We start from the raw sequence: 8,464 nt of genomic DNA on the forward strand, positions 1-8,464 counted from the left end.
GGAACAAATAGCTTCAGCTCCAACACAATTGCCCCAGCACGTCCACTTACCTTCCTTTGGTCCAGTAGTTTTCCAAATTGGGCCCCAGCCACAACGAGAACAACCAGCTAACGTGCACCACCAAAATAACTCCGAATTCAAACAGAACGAGCCCCCAATATGTCATAACCGGCTCACAGCCATGGCAAATAACAGAGATTCACACAGAGCTTAACTCCAAAACGGTATTACTTTATGACCAGGCAAGACTACAGTGAGGTGGGGACGGTCAGTGGATCAGTAGGGATGTCATGTAGGTATGCATGCTAGGGCAGTAGGTGGAATGTTGTATTTTAGCAAGTACGTAGCGATGAGCATTGCGCGAGCAGCGCGTCCTTAATCTCTCTGAATATCCGTCAGGATCTCCGTGGCAATCTCTCGATGAATCAGTGTGACGTGCTCTTATAGTACTGGGAACACCGGTCCCAGGTGTTCCCAATAACTATTGAGCCAACACACCTGCGGGTCATCTGTAACACAACACAGAGACAGACAAACAGCCCGCCCAGCAACCCAAAAGAGGCGGGGTCGTCACAAACTTAACACCAACTGACAACTTCATACTTCTGGCCACTAGGCTGCCTCGCAGCTCACTCATTGATTGGCTACTGAAGTGGCACATGCATATTAGGTATCCTATGCCTAGTACCTACCTTGACACCTTTGTCATTGTTTAAACACTGCAGGTCAAAACATTTAGATGTTTTGTCAGTATGGCAGTGGACCATAGAAATATATGTGCACATTTCAATCTTGGCTTAGTCCTTTGACACTGAATGGTTACTGTAGTAGATGTTTACTTTCCAGAATACTATATGTATCAAACAGAAAAAAGATTCATTCAAGAGGAGCCAACAAGGTTTCACATCACATACTGTATTGCACTCATACTGCCATGGAAATTGTTACAGTAAATGCTACAGTAATTGCAAAACAGAAACAGAAAATGTGTACAACAAAAAATACTGTCAAACAAAAAGCACATCCAAACTAAAATGAAGTATAGCCTACACTACTGTAACAAAACATACAGTAGGAAAGTAAAGCAAAGCTGGAGTTTAGTTTTCGTCCTCACTCTCCTGCTCATCCTCGCGCTCACGTCTGTCTGCCCGCAGATTTTCGTCAACGGGGGAAGAATCGGCGTGCATGCCGCAACCATCCCCTGCACTGATCTGCTGTGACATCGACACAAGCAGCATCCATTGCCTGGAGAAGGGACCTCTGGTTTAGGGCCCGATGCTCATAGACCATCCACCTTGGATGGGCAGTGAACCACGCCCTGATGAGCGGGCCACGGTGAAAACTCACATTGTCCCACACAATCACATATGTAGGCAAGTGAGGCCCTACCAAACCCCCCTCATGTAGAGGAATAAGATCAGCGTGCAGGCGGTCCAAGAACACCAGGAGCTTCTGGGTGTTGTATGGGCCAAGACTTGGAATGTGGGTGACTACACCATTCTCTGAAATGGCAGCACACATGGTGATGTTGCCCCCGCGCTGGCCTGGGACATCCACCGCTGCCCGGTGGCCGACGACATTCCGGCCACGCCGTCTTCCTTTGGCCAGGTTGAACCCAGCTTCATCCACAAAAATCAGGGTGTGAGGGGTCTCATTCGCCTCCAGCTCCATTATTCTCTACAATACAGTAAACACAATATTACTGTAAATTGGTTATGCAGTAGAATCAGACAACAAATTACATGGAAATGTTCTGTGTTCTCTGCAAGTTCAATAAACTGGGCTCTATGCTCCACTGATAACAGGTCATAATGATATTCAATGCATAACACTGTACAATATACCACTGCATAGTGATAGCGCAGCTCCTTGGTTCTCTCAGAGTTCCTTTAAAATGGAACTCTGTACAGTTGCTTCATGCTCATCTGATTTTTAAATCAGGACCCTGTCAATTGTCGAGATGCTGACAGCGTTTACGTTCTGGAAGATGCCAGCATTGTCCTCTAGGATTGTGGTCTGGATTTCTCGCAGTGTGATGGAATTGTTGGCCACGACAATATTGCAAATTTCCTGTTCCTGTTGTTGGTTGAAAATTGCTCTTCTGCCACCCGCACCAGGTTGTCTTCCAATCCTAGACATTAGAATTCACAAATAGACACTATTACCATTTGTATTTAGTTGTTTTACTTTGACTTTAGTTCAATACATTTGAATACTACAGTTAGTAACTCTACCACCAATAATTCCATAGTTGACTGAGCACATACCTGTTTTCCCTGCGGAATGTTTGGATGATCGAGGACACTGTAGAGTGTGGCACATTAGGCTGAACTCGACGACCTGCCTCTGCCATTGTGTCACCGAATTTCATCTGGCACTGCCTGTTGTCCTCCTCTGCCTCTTCCCCCTACTCCACCACCACGCACCCTTGCTCCTCTTCTTCCTCCTCTTCCTCGAACAGGCAGTTGCCCTTGTTTGTTTACCTGGCCAGGTGCTTCCATGTTCATACTGTAAACTGTACTGAACTTTGTCAAGCCCTAGATATTTGATGGAAGCATTTATACTCCTGGATAGCACCTGTCAGCTAACTAAAATGACTGTGTGATTGGTGATCGGATGTGAGAAACTCCCCCTTGATTAGTAAAGTTCTAGTTGCACCTGAAAATGAAGCCGATGATCCAAGAGATCCATATTACGGTATATACCATGATGTTTTTCATGGTATTATGTGCCTGAACGATTTTGACAGTGGAGTGAACTATAGTGCAGGTGATGATGTACACAAGGAAATTATGCCAAGACGTTTTGCAGAGAACAACCACTTGACTGAGAAGCAACAGTCAGTTTAGACCAGCAAGATATATTCAATTGGTAATTGGGCTAACTGAAGGCAATTGTACCTAACCGTTTGCACAGATGTGCTAAATCATTTGAAATGTGTGCAAGCTGTAGGCAATTGTACTTGTCATTTGCAAGGAGTTTCTAAAACAATTAAAGGAATGAGAAATTCAAATCTGTTGTGAACAAGTGCCCAGTGGTTTGGAGGTTTGCACGTGTTGTTTTGAGTGTAATTTCGTTTTAAAAATTGAGCCAAAGCAATGGAGAAAAACTGTAATTATATTTAAATTATTGTTCATTTCTCCTTAGGTTTGTGACTGCCTCCAAAGTAATTTTAATGGCAAGAGGCCTTCAGAGGATTGTTGCCCGCAATCAAAGGAATCCCTCCATCCATGAACCTGTTCAAAATCTCGTGGACAGCCTGATGACCGAAATGTTGTTCAGTAAAGTGGAGTACATCGAGAAGCTTGCTGATGCTACCTGCTTGGACCCGAGGTTCAAAAAGCAAGCCTTTGCAAACAGCAAAGCAGCAGACGAGGCAGTGAAGAGAATGACATCTGCTGCAGCACATGTTGACCCCCTCCATAGGGAGGAAGAGAAGGATTCACATTCTGCTACAGCTGCCAGTACAGGGGCCATGTTTTGGGAGGACTTTGATGAGAGGGTTGCAAGCTTGATGCCTTCTACTACCACACCAACTGTCTCTACTGATGCCGTGATGGAGATGCGGGCTTACCTTGCAGAGCCACTTTTACCCCGAACATCAGACCCTCTGGCATGGTGGATGAAGTGTTCACCTGTTTACAAAAGCCTCTGTGAGGTCATGAAGACAAGACTGCATTGTGGCCACATCTGTGCCTTCTGAGAGTTTTCTCTAAAACGGGTCAGATAATTTCAGATCGGAGAAACAGGCTCAGCCCATCCAAGGTCCGGGAGCTTGTTTTCTTAAATGCAAACCTGCCTTAGAGCAGGTCCTAAACTGCAGTTTTGTTGCAGAATGTTCCTTTGGTTTTTAGTGTGATTTAATTACTGTTATTGTTATCTATCTGTGGCTGAATAGTGTGATTTAACTTAATTTTTATTTAACCTTCGTTATGTCTATCCTTTTGAGATATATTATATATGTATATTTTGTTACAAACTTTTTTAACTTAAAAAAAACCTTGGTCATTCCTCCACCTGTACCGACCATCTCCAAGTGCCCTTGTACATCAACTGAGGATGTGTTCGAGGGTTCCTCGCTTGGAACACAGTGGGCATGCTGGTGTCTCTGCTATGCCCCATATGTGCAGATTTGACGGGCTTGGAAGCACGTCATACACTGCCTGGATGAGGAATTTGATGTGGTGAGGCTCGGCTTTCCAAAGCTCAGCCCAGGTCACTTTCCTTTCAACCGCATTCTCCCACCTCGTCCAAGCTCCCTGTTGCTTCATTCCCACTGCCTTGCAGGTTCTCGTCTCCTCCACTGCTGCTCTCACCTCCTCCTGAACCAAGTCGTCGCCCTTCCTTCACCCTGGTGTTCATTTGGGGAGTTGGAAAGGATCCTAGCCCTGCTCGACCTCGTGTGACCACTCCCACCAGGCTCCTGTGACGCAGCCTTGCATCTGCCTCTTGAACCGCTTCCTCTGCCCTCCATTTCCTGCCAGTCCTCACTTGGATCCCTGCTTTAGCCACCTTAGGATCACTCGAGTCCCTGTACTGAACCACTTCTCTGGCTCTAGTTACCTTGAATTCCTCCTCCAAGGATTTGAAAGGCAGTCGCAGTTTGTTGGTGTTCCCGTAGAGTGCAATGCTGCTCAGGCTCCTTGGTAATCCAAGCCATCTCCGGAGGTGTTTGCTGACTTTCCTCTCCAAGGTCTCAACTGTTGAGATAGGGACCGCGTAGACAAGGAGGGGTCCCCGGATCCTGGGAAGAATGCCATGTTGGTAGACCCAGGCTTTAAACTTCCCAGGTAGGCCTGACTTGTCCACGGATTTCAGCCAGCCATCCAACTCAGTTCAGGTCGACTGGATGGATGTTGTGTCTCTCAGAGAGCAGTCAAAAACCTTGCCCAAGCTCTTGACTGGCTTCTCTGTGATGGTTGGAATGGCTGTGCCTGTGATGTTAAACCGGAACTTGTCCTCCACCTTCCCTTTCCTCAGCACCATTGATCTGGATTTGGCTGGTTTGAAACGCATCCAGGCCCACTCCACCAGCTTTTCAAGTCCCTTCAGAATCCACCGGCAGCCTGGGACTGATTCTGTCATGACTGTGAGGTCATCCATGAATGCCCTGATGGGTGGTTGCCGTTGTCCGGAATTCGTGCGGGGCCCTCTGCACTCTGGCTCAGCAGACTTAGTGAGCATGTTCATGGCTAGGGAGAACAATGTCACAGAGATAGTACACCCTGTGATGATACCGATCTCCACCTTGTGCCAACTGGATGTTATTGCTCCTGAAGAGACCCTCATCCTGAAATTGCTGTAATAATCAGCGATGAGGTCTCCACACCTGCTGGGTACATGATGTTTTCTCAAGGTGAGCTGAACCAGCTTGTGTGGAATGGAACCGAATGCATTTGCCAGGTCAAGCCACAACACTGACAGGTTGCCCTTGTTCTCTCTGGCCTCCCGAATGAGCTGTGTCACCACACCAGTATGCTCCAGACATCCTGACATTCCTGGAATGCCGCCTTTCTGGACAGATGTATCGATGTAGGTGTTCTTTGCCAGGTAGGTACAGAGCCGTTTGGAAACAGCACTGAAGAAAACCTTTGCCTCAACACACAGCAGGGAGATGATGCGGAACTGGTCTAGCTGAGTGGAGTTTTCCTCCTTCGGGATCCATACCCCTTCAGCCACTCTCCATTGTTCAGGGATCCTCCCTCTTCTCCAGAAGATTCGCAGGATTTTCCACAGACGCAGCAGGAGTTTGGGACAGTTCTTATACACTTTGTATGAAGTGCCACTCGGTCCTGGTGCAGAGCTTGCCCTTGCTTTGCGGACAACCTCCATGACTTCCTTTAGCTGCAGCGAACTGCACTTCTGGTTCAGGGGGTTCTATGAGGTTGTTACACTCTCCCTTCAGATGTTGGTCTATGTCTTCCTGCGAGGAGGCCATTCTGCCACTGTGCTTCTGCCCCAGCAAATCCTTAGTGAACTTGAAGGGGTTAGCGATGAAAGCAGCGCGTTTACGTGCCCTCTCGCGCCGCCGTCTCCGATGCCACTCAGCCCGGCGGAGAACTCTGATGTTTTTCCAAAGGATGCACATTAGCTGGGCCAGGCCAATGCGTTCCTCTTGTCCTGCCGCCTTGTACTGGGATTTCAGCGCTTTCATCTCCTGCCTGATGTTGTCGATCCTTACAACTCTTTGATTCTTTGAGTAAGATGTTCCGGAGCTTTTCTTCTCCTCCTCACCAAACCGTTCAGCTGCGACGGTGACAATGATTGTAGTCATAGCTCGTAACTTCCTGTCGGCCTCTCCTTTCGCTAGCTGCTTCTGCTCCCAACGGGCACTTCATCCTCGCTCGATGGATCTTTAAGCCATGGATGTTCTTGCAGATTTTACCGCATGTACACTGCTTGCTCATAGTCGTTTGTCCGTTGCCTGGGTCTGTTACCGTTGTGTCCGTCCGACTGGGGTGCTCATCCTCCCCCCCTCTCGGGCACCCCTGGGGGTATTTTTCCATTAAGTTCATCGTAGCTTGGTTGGGTTCCTCCTCTCAGAGGAGGCTAAACTGTAAGTGTAAATGTAAAGTGAAAATAACAAAACCAGTCATTATGACTTGTGAACGAATATAATTCACGTTTCTATACTAAAAACAGCGGTCACGCGAAAGGGAATAAGGTAACTGTTTCCTCTACTAAACCAATGCAGGTCACGTGAAAAATGATCCAAAGGTCCGTATCCAAAGACCCAGTCAAAATGAACGAATCATTTCTGTTTTCTCTAGCTACCAGCGCTGAGGCTATGCAGGTCCCGTGAAAAATGATCCAAAGACTCGTATCCGGCAGATGAACGAATCGTTCACCTCCCGACTGTGTCTTTGGATCAATGTTTCGTTCTTCTGCCGGATGCTTCCACCAGCTTCCACCTTCTATACGAAGCTAAGGATAACAAAGCTTTCAGCCAATTGGGCAACTGTCTCGCCATTCTGGTTGGTATCCGGGTAGCCCCACAAAGTGTTCCTGCTGTTGAAGTCTCCACAGGCGATGGTGGTGGATGTTATGGGAGGCAGGCTTTTGTATGTTGGCTGTGTTTGGTGAAGGTTTGTAAATGTTCACTATAGTTGTATCGTCAATAGTGACGCTGATCCACTCAAATGTGCTTCTTTCTTCTGGTGATTTCTGGGTGGATTTCACCTGGACGCCTTCATGGACATTGGTGGAAATACCATGGTGATTCCTGGGCACCTAGGCTATGGTGATTGCTGGGCACGTAGGCTATGGTAATGTCTGGGCACGTAGGCTATGGTGATTGCTGGGGACGTAGGCTATGGTGATGTAGCCTTCGATTGAGAGTTCTTCTCCATTGTCAGCGTGAGTATCACATTGGTGTTGTTTCATCTGCTAGGTGGCGGATAAGGTCCTTCCACGTTCCAAAGGATGCAGGTATTGGTACTTGTCATTGTGTCGTCGTAACGACAAAATTGCTTCCTAATGGAAATTGGGTTTCTGAGATTAGCCGACAGGATAGTGGAGGGATCACCACGAAGAGGTTCTCAGCTTGATCCCCTCCTTAGGTGTGTAAGGTAAAACATTCACTGGTTTTGCCCCTTACAAAAACTCAACTCAGACCTTTTCCCTGATTTCCTTTATGTATGTTTAAGGTGTAAGTGTGTGTGTGTGTGTGTGAGTGGTTGTGTTTGGTGCTGTAACTCCTATGCAGGAGGATGCAGTGTGAAACTGTGTGGAAAGATAGAGGGAAGAAAGCCTGCGTGTGAAGTCCTCCTCCTGACACTCTGTGTGTGTGTGTGTGACTTCCTCTTGGCTCTGGGGCTCAGCACAGGAAGGTGCTGCTGTGGGTATTGATTAGAAGTTTAGGGGAGGGGGATGTGGGCAGATAGGGGATGCCTTCAGGGCAGAGTGATAAAAGCCAAAGTCTAGAGGGCTCTAAACACACACACACACACAGTGTAGAGGGCTCTAAGAACACACACACACACACACACACACAGTGTAGAGGGCTCTAAAAACATGCGCACACACACACACACTCACACACACAGTGTAGAGGGCTCTAAGAACACACACACCCAGTGGAGAGGGCTCTATGAACACACACACACTAGAGGGTGGATACCCGACCCGATTCCGTCGGTACCCGACGGGTCGGGACGGGTTCGGATAAATATTTTGAAAATATAGTCGGGCTCGGACACATCAGCGCGATAAGGCATTGAACATTCCATATTTAAAATATCTAATCTAATAATAAGTAGTGAAGTCAACATCTGCTTCCCATGATGTAGAAGTTCGTTTTTGACAGTAAAATAAATCACATTAATTGAACCGTGATTTGATGAACAGTGATACAATGATCCATGAATATTTACTAGGATGAACCGTGGTTTTATGTTAACGCACGGCAACGAACGTGAATGGCTCTGATCTTTGAATCGTCCCCTCCTGGATGGTGACGCTCCTG

General features: G+C 47.2%; 1 pseudogene; it reads right to left on the reverse strand.

Annotated features, from left to right (window-relative positions):
• Nucleotides 1–1,097: 1,097 nt before the first annotated feature.
• On the reverse strand, nt 1,098–6,301 carry LOC116221561 (annotated as a pseudogene).
• Between the last annotated feature and the right edge of the window lie 2,163 nt (nt 6,302–8,464).

The sequence above is a fragment of the Clupea harengus genome, chromosome 8, assembly GCF_900700415.2.
Source record: "Clupea harengus chromosome 8, Ch_v2.0.2, whole genome shotgun sequence".
In the NCBI taxonomy this organism is placed as follows: domain Eukaryota; kingdom Metazoa; phylum Chordata; class Actinopteri; order Clupeiformes; family Clupeidae; genus Clupea; species Clupea harengus.